Source organism: Passer domesticus, chromosome 4 (genome assembly GCF_036417665.1).
Source record: "Passer domesticus isolate bPasDom1 chromosome 4, bPasDom1.hap1, whole genome shotgun sequence".
NCBI lineage: Eukaryota > Metazoa > Chordata > Aves > Passeriformes > Passeridae > Passer > Passer domesticus.
This window is the reverse complement of record NC_087477.1, coordinates 3266256-3280797: the sequence shown is the minus strand read 5'-3', so window position 1 is coordinate 3280797 and position 14542 is coordinate 3266256. Positions and strand designations below refer to the sequence as shown.

At 50.4% G+C, this 14542-nt stretch overlaps 1 protein-coding gene and 1 long non-coding RNA gene across 2 annotated transcripts in view; both read right to left on the bottom strand.

The window, feature by feature from the left end:
• The window catches only part of LOC135299814 (zinc finger protein 271-like), a 593489-nt gene that overhangs the window by 78217 nt on the left and 500730 nt on the right, over positions 1–14542 (bottom strand). The gene's annotated exons all lie outside the window — the stretch shown is intronic.
• LOC135298400 (uncharacterized) lies at positions 9291–11032 on the bottom strand. Its single transcript, XR_010360378.1, has 4 exons — positions 10807–11032; positions 10620–10718; positions 10060–10167; positions 9291–9597 (listed from the first exon to the last, which is right to left on the bottom strand). It is a non-coding gene; the product is annotated as an uncharacterized LOC135298400 (long non-coding RNA).

Below are 14542 nucleotides of genomic sequence, written 5' to 3'. Positions count from 1 at the left end.
TGTGCAGCAGAGTAAACCACCAGTATAAACAGAGCTGAGAGATTCAGCTTGGAGTTGTATTAGAGTGGAATCCATTCACTGAAGGTTTCTGGTGCACACGAATGCACCAGACTGAGGAAAAAAGGAGCAAAGTTTAATTTCTGAAAGCCATTTAGATTCCTGGAAGCATTGTCTAGAGATCTAAAAGGGTAAAGCCTCAGAATCTGAACCTATAACACCCCCAAATGGATTGATAAGGTATGATGGGCACATCTCTGCTGTTTTCCGAGTCACTCCTCATAAGGAGTGTCTGGAAATTAGGAATGCCAACCCAGATTTTACCTCCATTACTTTAGGAACACCTTAATAAATCACATTAGGAACTGAACACTAACATTCTCACCCTGCTATATTTACTTTACATTTGAACACAGGCTGGTAGGAGAAGAGATCTGGCTTTGATTTCTCCCCAAGTTACCTGTTGCACTTTCAGATTAGGAGTACATATAAAATGCAGCTAATCACTCTCTCTATCCATGAATATTCCACTAGTGGACTGACATACAGAAACATCCTTCTTCTCTTTGTACCTTCCTAAGTGGTGCCATAATGAACTGGAGACTTGCATAAATCACACAGAAAATCACCAAAATTGCTGAAATTAACATTTAATTCCATGACAAGGGGTTCTGAGAAAACACTCCACAGGATCACTGAACTAACTCAAGCTTGGAAGAGAAACATTCATTTTAGCACTGATCAAGGGGAAAGAAAAAGAAATGCTGCAAAAATTCCAAGTGGAAGATAAGGAGAAAGACAGGAAGCAGAGGAAGAACAAGGCCCTGTCAGATGAGCTGTGGAAGGTAACTTTGTGCCCCAGCGCTGTCAGAGGACGTTCCCTGTCATTGGTGCAAGCAGCTGGAGACAGAAATACTGCTTTATGGCTCCCTCAGGGCAGAAGCCCAGTGGGGAATGCCGGTCATCCAGGATAGCTCACGGAGGGCCAGGATTGCTCAGCGGGGGGGGCTCAGGCAACCCAGGCAAGCTATAGTGATTTGCAGCTCAGCTCTTTAGTGATTTCAGCCCTTTTAGCTTGCCTGGGGCTGCCGCCCTAGGTATCGCCGCAGCAGACACAGAGAGAGAGAGAGCAGCGCTGTGTAGGTTCCGCAGGGTTCCTTTATTGGGGTCTCCGCGAAGGGTCCAGTGACAGCTCTCCTCTGCTGAACCGGGCAGAGTTAGGGGTTTTTATACCTTACAGGGGTATTGAAAACTGTCCAATAGTAAGGGTCAAGGGAAAAGTGACCTATGGATATACAGGGAGATAACAGGGTCCCAAAGGCGGAAGAGAGGGGTTTCTAAAACCTTAGTCATGCTGACTTTGTTATTTCCTAGCTCAGGCTTCTGATTGCCAAGGCCTTGCAGGCCCTGTGCCTGCTACAACTCCACATTCTGTATTTAGAAAAAAGGCGTTCCCTATGGTTCTTTTAAAACAATGGACAAGGCATGAGAACATAAGTAACACGATGACAATTACAAGAAAAATCCACAACATTCCCTTAACCAAAGATGCAACCCATCCCGTTAATCCCCATTGACCGAAGAGGTCATTGACCCAGTCTGGGGTCTGTTCTACTTTTAAGTCCTTCACAAGTCCCTTCAGTTTCTGGATGTTGGCGTGGATGGATTCCGAGCGTGAAGAGAGATTGAAGCAGCACATCCCTTCGAAGTCCTCGCAGCCATGTCCGTGGGCAAGCAGCAGGAAGTCAATCGCTGCTCGATTTTGGAGGGAGGCATGTCTTTGTGGTTTCTTCTTCCTTTAAGAGATCACTCAGGGCAGCAGAAGTAGCGTTAGCTTGCTTACTGAGCCAGCACCCAAGGTGATTTATGTCACCCAGGGCCTTAGCTGCAGCAACCCATGGTAGGAATATAGAGACCGCTATCTTTTTAGGTTTGTTCCAATTGTATAATTTGGGATCGCAATTTTCATCAAATGCTGTGTAGGACCTTTTGTGGCGTTTATAACTCGCTCTCCTTTTTCCAATTGTGCAACAAGGTGATATTTGGAGTAAGGGTAGAAAGTTTTCCTAGGGTACAGGGACCTCCCTGGAGTCGTGAGGGGATCCCAGCCCATACTCTGTCACCACAGATGAGAAACGTTCCCTTGGGTAGAACTTTGGGATGGAGAGAGGACACAGAGATCACACGAGCAGTGTAATTACACCAATCGTGAGGGTTGTAGGCTTTGTTAACTGGCGAGATGTCTTTTCGGTATGTGTTTTTGTTCAGGTCAATTTCAGGCAAATTATTCTTTGGACGTCTAAAGTAAAATTTGACACAGAATGTGGCCTTAGAGGACCCCAATAGATCCAATTCCTGGGGTTCCTCAAGAGCATTGGGCAGTATTTTTGTCCACTGGTCCCAAGTTTCTACCTGGTGGGGTCTCTTACCTGTGGTGCGGAGAAGCTCTGAATTATAGGAGGGCCAGTCATCGACTACAAAAGGAATTCCTACTAGACATGTGGAAAGTGGGTTATCAACGCTTCCCATGGATAAGCACATGTTATCCTGTTTTAATGTTCTTGCTAAGGTTACCCAGACATTATGGCTCGGCTGTGGGCCAATCCAACCGACGGCACACGGCACGGAGAGGAACATCCAGGCAGCAGTGAGGACAGCACCAACGGAGATATTTTTCATCTTTGGGCAGGAATGGGGCTTCTGATAGGGAATATAAGCAAAGCTTGTTATTTTTATGGTAGGAAGGGAGGGTTAGGGTTCCTTTCTTGTTCCTTTCCTCTGTTCCTTCCACCCCCCCCTTTTATTTTTAGTTTTTTACTGATTTTTTTTTTCTTCTTCTTTTTTTTTTTTTTTTCTATGGTGCTAAGGGCGGGGGAGTGGGTAAAAGGTTAGAGGCTTTTGGTAAGGGTAGATAAAGGGGATAATAGGGTTTTAGGGTAAGAAGGGTAATAACATCTAATTCAGAGAACAGTTCGTTTTCAGGCTGTGCCTGGCCTAGGGCTTGATGCCGCAGAATGTCGTTCAGCTGTCTGGTTTGTCTGCTGCTGTGTGATGGGACAGTCGTCTCCTCCACCTGTGGATGTTTGCCGACGTCTTCGTCTCCAGGCCGAGCTGGTCTGGTTTTGAGGAGGTTTTGTGTTTGACTCAGGAGGATTCTTGTCCCTGCTTGTGGAAGTGGTATTTGCAGTACCTAGGTATGGCTTTATGTTTTTCCCTGGGTACCATCTTGGACCAGATGGTAGCAGAACACACACATATCCTCTTCCCCACGTAATGAGTTCGAAAGGTCCAGAGACTTTATGTGTTTCTGGGTCCTTCACCAGCACAGGTGGTTTCTCTGTGAGCTTTGCTTGGGTGATATTTGCAAAGTGGCGAAGTATTGGTGGATCAGGCTCTGAGGTTGTACAGTTCAGGAAGTTGATGACATAGAGAGCCTTGCAAAGTCTTTCAACTGGAGAAATGATTTTCGTTCCTCTCTGTTGCTGATTGAGGACTCTTTTGAGAGTTTGATGTGTCCTTTCCACGATGGATTGTCCTGTGGGGTTTGCAGGTATACCTGTCTTGTGTTGTATTCCCCACTCACTGAAGAACTCTTTTAACTTACGAGAGGTATAGGCAGGTCCATTGTCTGTTTTGATCTCCTTTGGTACTCCCAGGGTAGCAAATGCCAGGAGAAAATGTTTTATGGTGTGCTGTGCAGTTTCTCCTGTATGTGTTGATGCAAATACTGCTCCTGAGAACGTATTGACTGATACATGCACGTACTTTGACCTTCCAAAAGGTGCAAAGTGGGTTACATCTGTCTGCCACAGCTGGCAGCTGTTTAAACCTCGGGGATTGACTCCCGTCCCCATAGATGGTATCTGGTAGTTTTGACAGTTCGGGCATGTGGCAACAATAGCTTTTGCCTGATCTTTTGAAAGCTTGAACATTCTGACAAGGGCAGGCACATTTTGATGAAAAAATGAGTGTGACAACTTTGCCTGGGCAAAGATGTCAGGAACATTAGCAGTCTCTATTGCCATGGCTAAGGTGTCTGCTTTCCTGTTCCCTTCTGCAATGGGACCTGGGAGATCAGTGTGTGACCTCACATGCATTATATAGTAAGGTTGTTTTCTGTGGGAAATTAAGCGTGTTAATGTAGAGATCAATTGGTATAACTTTGGATTGGAAACCTCTTTGAGAAGAGCATGTTCTGCTCTCATAGCTATGCCAGCAACATAAGCTGAATCTGTGACCAGATTAAAAGGTTCGTCTTTGAATTTCTCAAAGGCTCTGACAACAGCTGCTAATTCCGCAATCTGTGGAGATCCCTCCACTATTTTTATGTCAGAGGTGTCCAGCATCCCCGGCAGGTGGATCTTCTCTCCTCTGCAGGTAAGACCGCACTCGATGACAGGCTTACTCGGTCCCACAACTTGTATCCACATTGCTGTGGGGTTGAGAGGAAGCTGTTCCCTGTGATTCTTAGGGAGTAGAAAGGCTTGTGCGAATGGGGTACCCTTTGGAAGCAAATATGGTAAGTCTGTGCAGTACACCTGGACAAAGATTTCTTGTCCCGGGTGCACTGTTTGTACTTCTGGAACAACAAATATTTCCTTTGGGGTATGGAGAGAATCACCTATAATTAGGATGTTAGAAGGACCTGATTTGGCCCACGTTTGCCTGTGGGAACACGATAAACATTGTCATTTTTAAAGTCAATGGACAGTGCAGTTACCAGCTGACGGCGTGTTCCCTTTGGTATCGCTCCGTGTGTTGGATCCTCCTCATGTGGTCTGGAATCTCCTGGGATGGTGCGTGACTGGGTCTGGATGGCCTTTGATTTGGTGTCCTTGCGTGGGGCCCCACCACGCTCCGATGGAAGTTTCCCGGACGCGGCTGATAGTGCTGCTGATTCTGGGGCCTTTGGTGGAAATTGCGAGGGTACCTGGGAGGTGACCTCTCTGGACAGTCCTTTATAAAATGTCCAAAATCTCCGCAGTGGTAGCAGCGGACCTGATCTTTAGAAGCTATTACTGCATATGCACTAGAAACTCCTTCTGCAACACCCTTAGTAACTGCTTGTGCCACTGTATCTTCAGTGGACAGGTGGCGTGTGCAGCTTTCCAGCATTTGCTCTATGGTAGGTTCTGTGTCTAAGGGTAAGGCTCTCAGAATTGCTTTACATTTTTCATTCGAATTACTCATGGCAAGCTTACACAACAGTTCTTTCTTTGCCTCTGAGCTCTCTATCTGTTTTTCCAGAGCATCCTTAATTCTATCCACAAATTTGATAAAGCTTTCATCTATTCCTTGTTTGATAGTAGAAAAATATTGGGTAGGGGTAGAGTCATCAGGGGTAAGGAGTAAGGAGGTTTTTGCTGCTATAGCCACGTCTTGTAGTGTTGCCTTAGGTAAAGTATCAGCTTGGTGAGAGGGTTTCTGCAAATCCCCTTCACCAGCCAGCTGTTCGAGTGTAAAGTTTGACGTATCAGCATCTGCAGCGTAGTTATCTGATAATGTTTGTAATTGCTTTTCCAATGCCTTTCCCAAAGCATGTACTCGGCGGGAGAAAGGAGGCACTGGGCAATATTTTTAATATCGTGGGGTACCAGAAAATGTGCTGAGAATGTAGCTTCTAGGAAATTTCTAAAAATATGTGAACTTCTGCCTTGTTCTTTGGCAGTATTTCTTAATTGCACGAGTTCTTTATTTGTAATAGGTTCCCATGTCTTTCTAGTAGTAGCACCTCCCCTTTTTCCCTTTTTATAATCTACTGGAAAGGCAGTAATTCTCTGAGGTAATTGCCAGTCCTCTGCCTGTGTTGCTTCCATTTTTCTTTTTGCCCATGGATCAATATACTCTATTTCCGAATCCGAATCGCTGTCACTGCTGTCATCAGATGACGAGAAGTGAGAGTTAGCAGGCCGTGCCTTATGTTTCTTATGGCAGGCTGGAGCAACATTTGGCCGAGGGGCATGTGGCTGGTCAGAGTGTAAGGCAGCACATGGCAGAACGTGGCTACAGGGAGGCAGTGGGGCTGGAGTGGCTGTGCAATGCGTGGCACAGCAGGCACAGGACTGGGGGGCGTGGGGAGGGGGGGTGGTGCTGGGGGAAGTCTGGGAGGTCCCGACCGGGGGTCCCTGAGGGTGGGTGTGTGGCTGCAGAGCCTGGGTATGGGGGCAGGGGGGTGCGGGAGGGAGGAGGCGGCGGGACTGGAGGAGGGTGCCATGGGTACGCAGGCGGGCTGATCCCCTGCCTCAGCAGGGATGATACCGGGGGCAGGGAAAGACGCCAAGGTGGCGGGGGGGGCAGGGGTGGGAGGGGCGGGAGAGGGAGTGGGGGGGCCGCGGCAGGGGCAGGAGGGACGGCAGAGGGAATGGGGTTTGGGTCAGACTCGGCGGGAACTGGCGCAGATGCTCTCGGAGATAAAACAGAGCAAGGAGGCGCGCAGGGTGTAGCTCCTGACGGGGAGGCGGGGGGGAGGAGGGGTTGGGCAGGGGCCGTGGGGGCAGCGGGGTCGGGGATGTGCGGTGCAAGGGTAGTGGTGGATGGCAGGACGCTAGGACCCAGAGGAGTACTGGATTCCAGGGCGGATGGGGAGTTCTCTGCGCGATTAGCATTTGAAAGAGGGACGTCTGTTGAGTCAGGTAAGAGTTTGGAGCTTTGTTCAACAGAAGTTTGCCCTGAAGTTACTATTTTTTTGTTAGTTTTTTCTACAGCTTTAGTTGTAGTGTGAAATATAGGTAAAAACCAGGTTACAGAAAAGTCTTGGTTAGTTTGAAACTTATATATCGTGGTCCCAATTGTATCCCAAAAGGAATCTAAGGTAATAGTCTGTGTATTAGTATCTGGAAAGTGGCAGAGAATCCACGTTATAAATTTTTTCAGGTTAATTTTTGAAAGGTTACCTTTAGAAAAAGAAAAGTTGTTAGAAGATAGGATTTCTAGGATTAGTAAATATAAATCTCTCTCGTTCTGGGATCGTTTCAATGTACTAAGCTTTGATTCCATGTTCCCGTTCCCCGCCAGCAGAAAAAAGAGAAAAAAAGAGAAAAAAACCAAAAAAAAGGACCCAAGGAAAAAGTATTTTGCGCGCAAGAAAGGCTGTTTTAAACTTACACTTCTTCAGCCAGTTGTGGGTCAAAGTTCTGCTGGGGGTCGTCTGCTTGTCAGCCTCCACTAACACTTGCGTGCTCAGGTGTCGTGTTACGGTTCGGCTGACCTCCTTTCCAGAAGAGTCCTTCTAAAACAGAGAGCTTCTTCTTCCAGGATTTCTGACGAGCGAAGGCAGTGACAATTTCAAGAAGAAATGCTGCTCCTCTGAAATGCCAGGTCTGGCATTCAGTTCCGCGGCCAGAATATCGCGGCGGTTCAGATGTCGGTCCAGAGGCCCCGGCTGTTCGGTGCGCCAGCTATGGCCAGGTCATTACCCTCAGGGCAGGAGCCCAGCAGGGAATGCCGGCCAGCCAGGATAGCTCAGCGGGGGGCTCAGGCAACCTAGGCAAGCTATAGTGATTTGCAGCTCTTAGTGATGATCAGCTCTTAGTGATTTCAGCTCGTAGCTTGCTAGGTGCTGCAGCAGCAGACACAGGGGAGAGAGATGTGAGAAGCGCTGTCTGGGTTCCGCAGGATTCTTTTATTCGGGTCTCCGTGAAGGGTCCAGTGACAGCTCTTCTGCCGAACCGGGCAGAATCAGGGGTTTTTATACCCTACAGGGGTTTTGAAAACTGTCCAATAGTAAGGGTCAGGGGAAAGTGACCTATGGGTTTACAGGGAGATAAGCAGGGTCCGACAGGCGGAAGAGAGGGGCTGCTAGGGTCCAGTCATGCTGACTTGGCATTTCCTAGCTCTTAGGCCTCTGACCGCCAAGGAGGCCGTGCAGGCCCTGTGCCTGCTACACTCAGTGAATGAGCAGCTTTAAAAAAAAAAAAAGTATTTTTTTTCTCCTTTTCCTATGAGTTTTGATTAGAAGAAATTTTATTTTATACAGTTACATTTAGTCAGGACATTAAATAACAGACGCTTTTAAGATGCCAAATGCTGGAACTGCAGCAAATTCCTCCCTGACTGACATTCATGAGTGCCTGCTCGCAGGAAGAAATCAGAAGGTCCTGTCCAGAGGGTGGGAGCAGATGTATTGCTCTCTTTTCCAGGAGCTTCTTTCCAGCTTCTTTAATGGCATCGTACAGGTTTTCAACGACGTCTGTGGAGAAAGAGAGAAAAGTCAACTAAGGGACCACAAAGAGCTGTTGTAAATTTCTTTCAAGAAGTGTTTTTCAATGCAAATGCAAGAGTGTGAGGGCCAGGAAGAAACTGAACATTCTCTTCTGAAAAAGATTGGTTATTATAGACTGAGCTTCAGAGAGCCAATGTCCAACTGGTCAGTACTTCCCAAAGAGTCCAAATCCCTCATTTCTATCAGCTACTTGTCAGGAGTATATACATGAAATGTAGATATTATATTCCTCAATAAGAACCCTGGCTGTTTGCTTTAGCTATGAAGTGAAGAGACTCTTTTCAACAGGTTCCAGCTCTGCTGCTTGTTTCAATTAAAAGCAGAGCCAAACTCTTCTGTTGGTCACATCAAACCAACATAAGTTTCAGGAGTCTGTGAAAGACATAAGAGTGTCAACATTATTTCATTTTATAATACTTACAGTCTTTTAATTCAGCCATGGGATACCTAGGCCATAACTGACTATATCAAATAACTGGAAAAAGCACTGGAAAAGAAGTTTTATTACAATTAAGTTCTAAAAACTAATGAATGAATTTCATAACAAAAACCATGTAGTAAGAATACAGTAATTTATATATCTCAAAGCTCTTTGATAATGGAGCCCTGAACCCCAGTCATGTGCAGTGCAGCCTCAGCTCTCCCTTTGAGGCCAGAGAACTGCCAAGGCTCAGGGCTGGGATGAGCCTTCGCCCAAAACCAGCTCCAAGACTGATTGGGAATCAATCCAGAGCAGGGCTCACACAAAGAGCAAAGTCTCAAGGCCAAAGCCAAACCTTCATCACGTTGGATTTGTTTTAACACTGATCTGGAGTAAATTTGCTTCCCCTGCAACACCACTGTTACCATGAAACTTTATACGAGCTACTAAATAAGCACTGTTCTGTTCAGTCCTGAACAGTGCTGCCCAAATGCTGTTGAGAACTTGCTCTGCCTCTGCCCTGTGCCCCTGGGGCTGCTCATGGCCAGGCAGCCTCAGTGGGAGCCAGCACTGGCTGCAGCCCCAGCGGGCCCCCAGGACAAGGCCCAGCAATTGAGAGGCCAATGGAAGCACTGGGCAGCAGCAGAACCCTCAGCAGAGTTATTTGGACAACCATGGACTGGCCACAACTCCACACCAGCATGACTCCCAGTCATGCTACCAATGCCAGAAGCAGAATTATAAGAGTTATAAGAAAACTGTGGAGAGAAATCAACAACTGACCGTCTGAGCTCGTACAGCTTGCGAATGCCAAGATAGCAGCCTATCAGCACAACTGGCACAGTGAACACTGTCACTACCGTGCCTATCATGCAGGTCCTGCGCACATCCTGGGGGCAAACAATTCTTGGGAGACGCACTGGATCCGGGGCATATATTCCTGTTTCATTGATAACGTCTGTGGGAGCAATGGGGAGCGTGAGCCTGTGCTGTGCTGCACTGCTGAGCTGGCAGCACGGTGGATACGGGCAGGACGTTCTCTGTTTCCCCCAGAGCTGGGGCCTGCAGGCACCTTGCCAGCCTTTGGCACAGGCTGTGCCAGCCAACAAAGCCCAGCAGGCCGGGAGGAGAGCCCGGGGGCAGCGCAGCTGCTTGGGCAGTGGCTGCTGCCAGGGACACGGGCCAAAGCCATCCCTGAGCAGCCACTGCCAGCCCTGGCCCTCCCTGCCCCGTGACAGCTCCCCCAGCCCCAGGGAACAGGCTCAGACCCCGTCAGGAGTCATGGGAGCCTTGCACACCCCCTCTGCCCTTTCCCCACCATGGCCACCCTGTGCAGCTGCTCCCAGGTTTTGGGACGTGTCTCCCATGGAAGGAGCCCAGCAGGACTGCTGAGCTTGGCTGAGCCTGGCACAGCAATCACCTTCTGTGGCACTGTCTGGCATCTCCTCCCTTTGTGCATCAGTGGCTGGCACTGAGCCATCGCTTCCTCCAGGAAGTGCTGCCTTCCGCAAACCTTTTTGGTCCACGTCTGGAGAAAGGAAAAAGGACAGCTGGATCTGGTGGAACCATTCCCCTTTGGAGAGGTGGCATTTTTATGAAACACTACGTGTCAATGATATGGATAAGTATCAGGGAAAGGCCAAGGGTCTTGGTTCTGCTCCTGGGCCCTCCCTTCTCCAAATAGTTGCCTCTCCGGATCTACCCACAGACCAGGAAATTGCAGGGGATCTCAGGGTGGCCATGCCCTTTGGTGCAGTTTGGGCTGCCTGTCATCTGATGCCAAATGCTTTCCTGCAGGGGCTGGGCAGAAGCTGCAGCCAGGCCAGGCTGGGAAACAGCCCTGCAGGGCGTGAAAGCAGCAGCGGGGCAGCGAGGCTGCCATGGATCCCTTCCTGCTGTGCCGGGCACGGCGTGTCCAGATGTGCAGCCAAAGCCCCCGGCTGCTGAGTCCCAGGGGAAGCATGAGGGAAATGCACCCACCACGTTGTCTCTCCAGTCCAGTCAAGATTTGGTCTGCTTGTTTGGATTCCTCCAGGGACTCACTCTGTTTAATAGGTTTTTTCCTCCCTCTCAGAGGACCTTAAGAGAAAGTATTTCCATTTCTCCAGAAATGGATTCCACAGGACCAGGGCTCAGCCTGTGGGGACAGCAGGGGTAACCTACTCACCCCTGCGATGGGAGCTGGGCTTGTGTGCAGCAACCAGCCCTGGAGCTTGAAAAGTCCTCCCTGCAGACACACCTGGAACTCAACAGCCACAGAAGCTCCTGTCACCTGGTTCCTGACAGTTTGTCAATGATTATTCTCTGAGGGGAAGTTGAGACCTTACCTGCAGAAGCTCCCAAGGGTTCCAAACCAACTGCCATCCCAGCTGCTGGAGAACCTATCCCAGCAACCTCACCTAGAAAGGGAGCATAGATCAGAACCCATTTCCATGGTGTGCTGGGATCCCCTTCTGCCTTTGGGAACTGGGCACTGCAAGGGGGTCGAGTAAGGCTGCGGGAGCCAGATGTCAATGGACAAGGCCAAAGCTGCACAGGGGCCTGGGGAGCTCTGGGCTGGCTCTGGTCACTCTCCACCCTCTTTGCAGGCCCTGTGCAACATCCCTGGAGGGGCAGGCACTGACACACAGCAGCAGAGAGGGCATGTCAAGCCTCAGCAGGGCTCAGGCCCCGAGGCACAGCAATTACCTCCTCTGCCTGTGCGTGGCATCGCCTCCCTTCCTGCAGCAGAGGCTGCCAATGAGCCACTGCTTCCTCTGGGAAACTCAGTCTTCAGCACAGCCTTTCGTTTCATCTCTGCAGAAAGAAAAAGGAACAGTTGGATTAGGTGCAGATGTTCCTCTTTCTGGGAGTTGGAATCTTCAGGAGACAATATTGGTCAAACTGATGGATAAGGATTTGGAAATCATAAAAACTTTTGGGATTGGACAGGGCACTCTCTTGTCCAAACAGCTGCCATTCCTGATCTGCCTGGAGACCAAATTGCAGGGCAGCTCAAGCCAAAGCTGCAGTTTGTGCAGCCTGTCAGCTGATGCCAAATGCCTTCCTGCAGAGGCTGGGCAGAAGCTGCAGCCAGGCCAGGCTGGGAAACAGCCCTGCAGGGTGTCAAAGCAGCAGCAGCAGCAGTGGGGCAGCGAGGCTGCCATGGATCCCTTCCCACTGTGCCGGGCATGGCGTGTCCAGATGTGCAGCCAAAGCCCCCGGCTGCTGAGTCCCAGGGGAAGCATGAGGGAAATGCACTCACCACGACGTCTCTCCAGGTCACTCAGCATCTTGTCCAGAAGTTTGGCTGCCTCCAGCGACTTGCTGTCTCCTGCGTCTTGGTTCTTCCATCTAGGAAGACCTTAATGGAAAGTGATTGAATTTCTCCTTTAGGCCCAAGTGGCAGTAAGGGCACCTGGGTGACTGGTGTCCTCCAAGGCACTCCCTCAGCTCTGCCTCCCACTCAGGAGCAGGGGCAGGGGCAGCACGTGCCTGCAGTGGCCCCACACTGGCATGGAAGGAGCCCCTTGCAGGGCAGTCGGGGCAGAAAGGACTCCCTGGAGCTGCCAGCAGCTCTAAAGCCAGCCACGGGCAGGGCCAGGGCTTGGCAGCGGCAGCAGGAGCAGCTCAGGCTCCCTGTAGCCGGCAGAGGAGCTGCAAAAGGCTCAGCCGTGGGGCACAGCCCTGGGCCCGGCCCCTTCCCTCTCTGCTCTTCTCCCTGGCTGCACAGAGCACACGGAAGGACACACTGGCATGGCACACGGGAGGAAGATGGACAGCTAAATGCTCCTTGCTGCAACTGACAGTAATCCTGTGGGATCACTCAGGGTCTCAGTGGGGAGCAGGGCAAATTCTCAAGATTCTTTCAATCCTGAGATTATGTTGAGGGAAATGGCACATGAGTGATCTCTTGCCGCATGGACACAGAGTATTTTCTCTGAAAGGCTCACAGAGAACTTACCTCCAGCATTCTCCGGGGGTTTCAAGTCATTATCTGATAGGGCATCCAGATAGTCCATGACACCATCCCAGTCTAAAAGGGAGCAGAGATCAGAACCATTTCCATGATGTTCTGGGATTCCCCCTCTGTCTTGGGGAACTGGGCACTGCAAGGGGATCGGGTAAGACTGTGGGAACCAGATGTCAGTGGACAAGGCCAAAGCTACACAGGGGTCTGGGGAGCTCTGAGCTGGCTCTGGTCACTCTCCACCCTCTTTTCAGGCCCTGTGCAACATCCCTGGAGTGGTGGCTGGAGGAGCCCAGGGCCTGTGGGGACTCTCTCCCTCCCACAGAGGAAACCCTCCCCAAAGCCCTGGGCAAAACCATCCCCAGCTCTTCCCGGGGAGCAGGGAGCGCTGTGCCGGGAAAGGACAGCCAGGCTGCCGGCTCACCTGCTCGCCGCGCTTGCAGCGGAGCAGCCTGGGCAGCCCTGGCAGGCAGGGCCACGGCCAGGAGCAGCAGGAGGAGGAGGCGCAGAGCAAGGGCCATGGTGCCTTGCCCTCTGCCAGTCCTGCAGCTCTTGCTGCCACCGCTGTCCCGACACCGCTGTCCCAACGTCAGCACCGCTGCTGCCACCGCCGCTGCTGCCGCAACAGTTGTGCTCAGGGACTGACTGCTGGCTCCTTGTGCTGCTGTGCAACTACGGGGCTCTGGCACCTCTGGCACCTCTGTGACCTCAGGGCCTGCTGTGACCTCAGCCTGCTGTGACCCCAGAGCCCGGCTGTGACCTCATGGCCTCAGCTGTACCCCCAGAGTGTGCCCCCATCTGCATGGATGGATTGCCCCGAATGTAAATGTTTTGCTTCGTCAATGAGCCATTGCTCAGCAAAATTTGTGTTTTGCCTACTGACATTGCTGGTCAGGCTGTGTCCCTGGAGATGCTCTTGATGGCTTCCCTCTTTTCCTGGGCATCGCCCTGGAGGAGGTCCAGGCCCAGATGATCCCACAGAAGGAAATGTGCCCTCAGCCCAGGGATGCTCAGCATGGGCTGCCCCATCTCCCCAGGGACCCTCCACACAGGCCACAGCAGCCCCTGCCTGACTCCTGCCTGCCCACCCCGTGGCCATCCCCAGCTGCCCCTGGGCGCGGAGCTCAGCCAGTGCTGATCCTGGCTGGGCTTTGCTGCTGCTACCACCCGGACACTGGGGTGACAGCTCCATCTCTTTAGTGCAAGAGAAGAGCTGGGCCAAGCCCTGCCCACCTTCAGTAGGGGCCAGAAAGCAGGGCCAGTGCCTTCAGGGGGAGAGGACCTTGTCTGGCTGGAGGCAGCATCTGCACAGCAACAAGATGTTAAAGCAGCTGGCACAGGGACACCGGGCATGGGCATGGAGATGGGAAATGTCTGCTACGGGTGTCCCAGACTGAGGTGTTTGGCCGTTCCTGTAAAGCTGCAGATGGACACCTGTTGAGACAGGAGGTGGCTGAGGCCCCAGTTGCAGCTGGCACACAGAGACCCTCCTCCACTGCAGGAGATGCCCACTGGGCTCAAATTTTGCCTCTGAAGATGGAGACGTGAGCTGTCAGAAATCCCAGAAAATATCAGGGAAAAGGTTTTAAGTTGGTTGTTGTCACTAGGTACAAATCTCCAGTGAGAAAAGAGTCTCTCCAGTACACTGGGTGTCTTGTCATGACTTCATTCTTCTTAGAGAGAAGATTACCAATTAAATGCAATTTTATTTTTTATTCTACAAGTGTAAAAGTGTTCTAAATTTTTCTAATTCAAAAAGTACTTTGAAAATTCCTAAAGGACTATAGAAAAAATGTAAGAGATATTTGGGGATTTTTTCCTATGAAAAATAATGCTGAATATTTCTAAAAATTTCTAATATGTCAAAATGTAAATTAAAGACAAAATGGGGTCGCTTTTTCTCAGGAGTCCTATGTGTGGTTGCTGGCTGCCCCTCCTAGCTGTGCCCAGACAA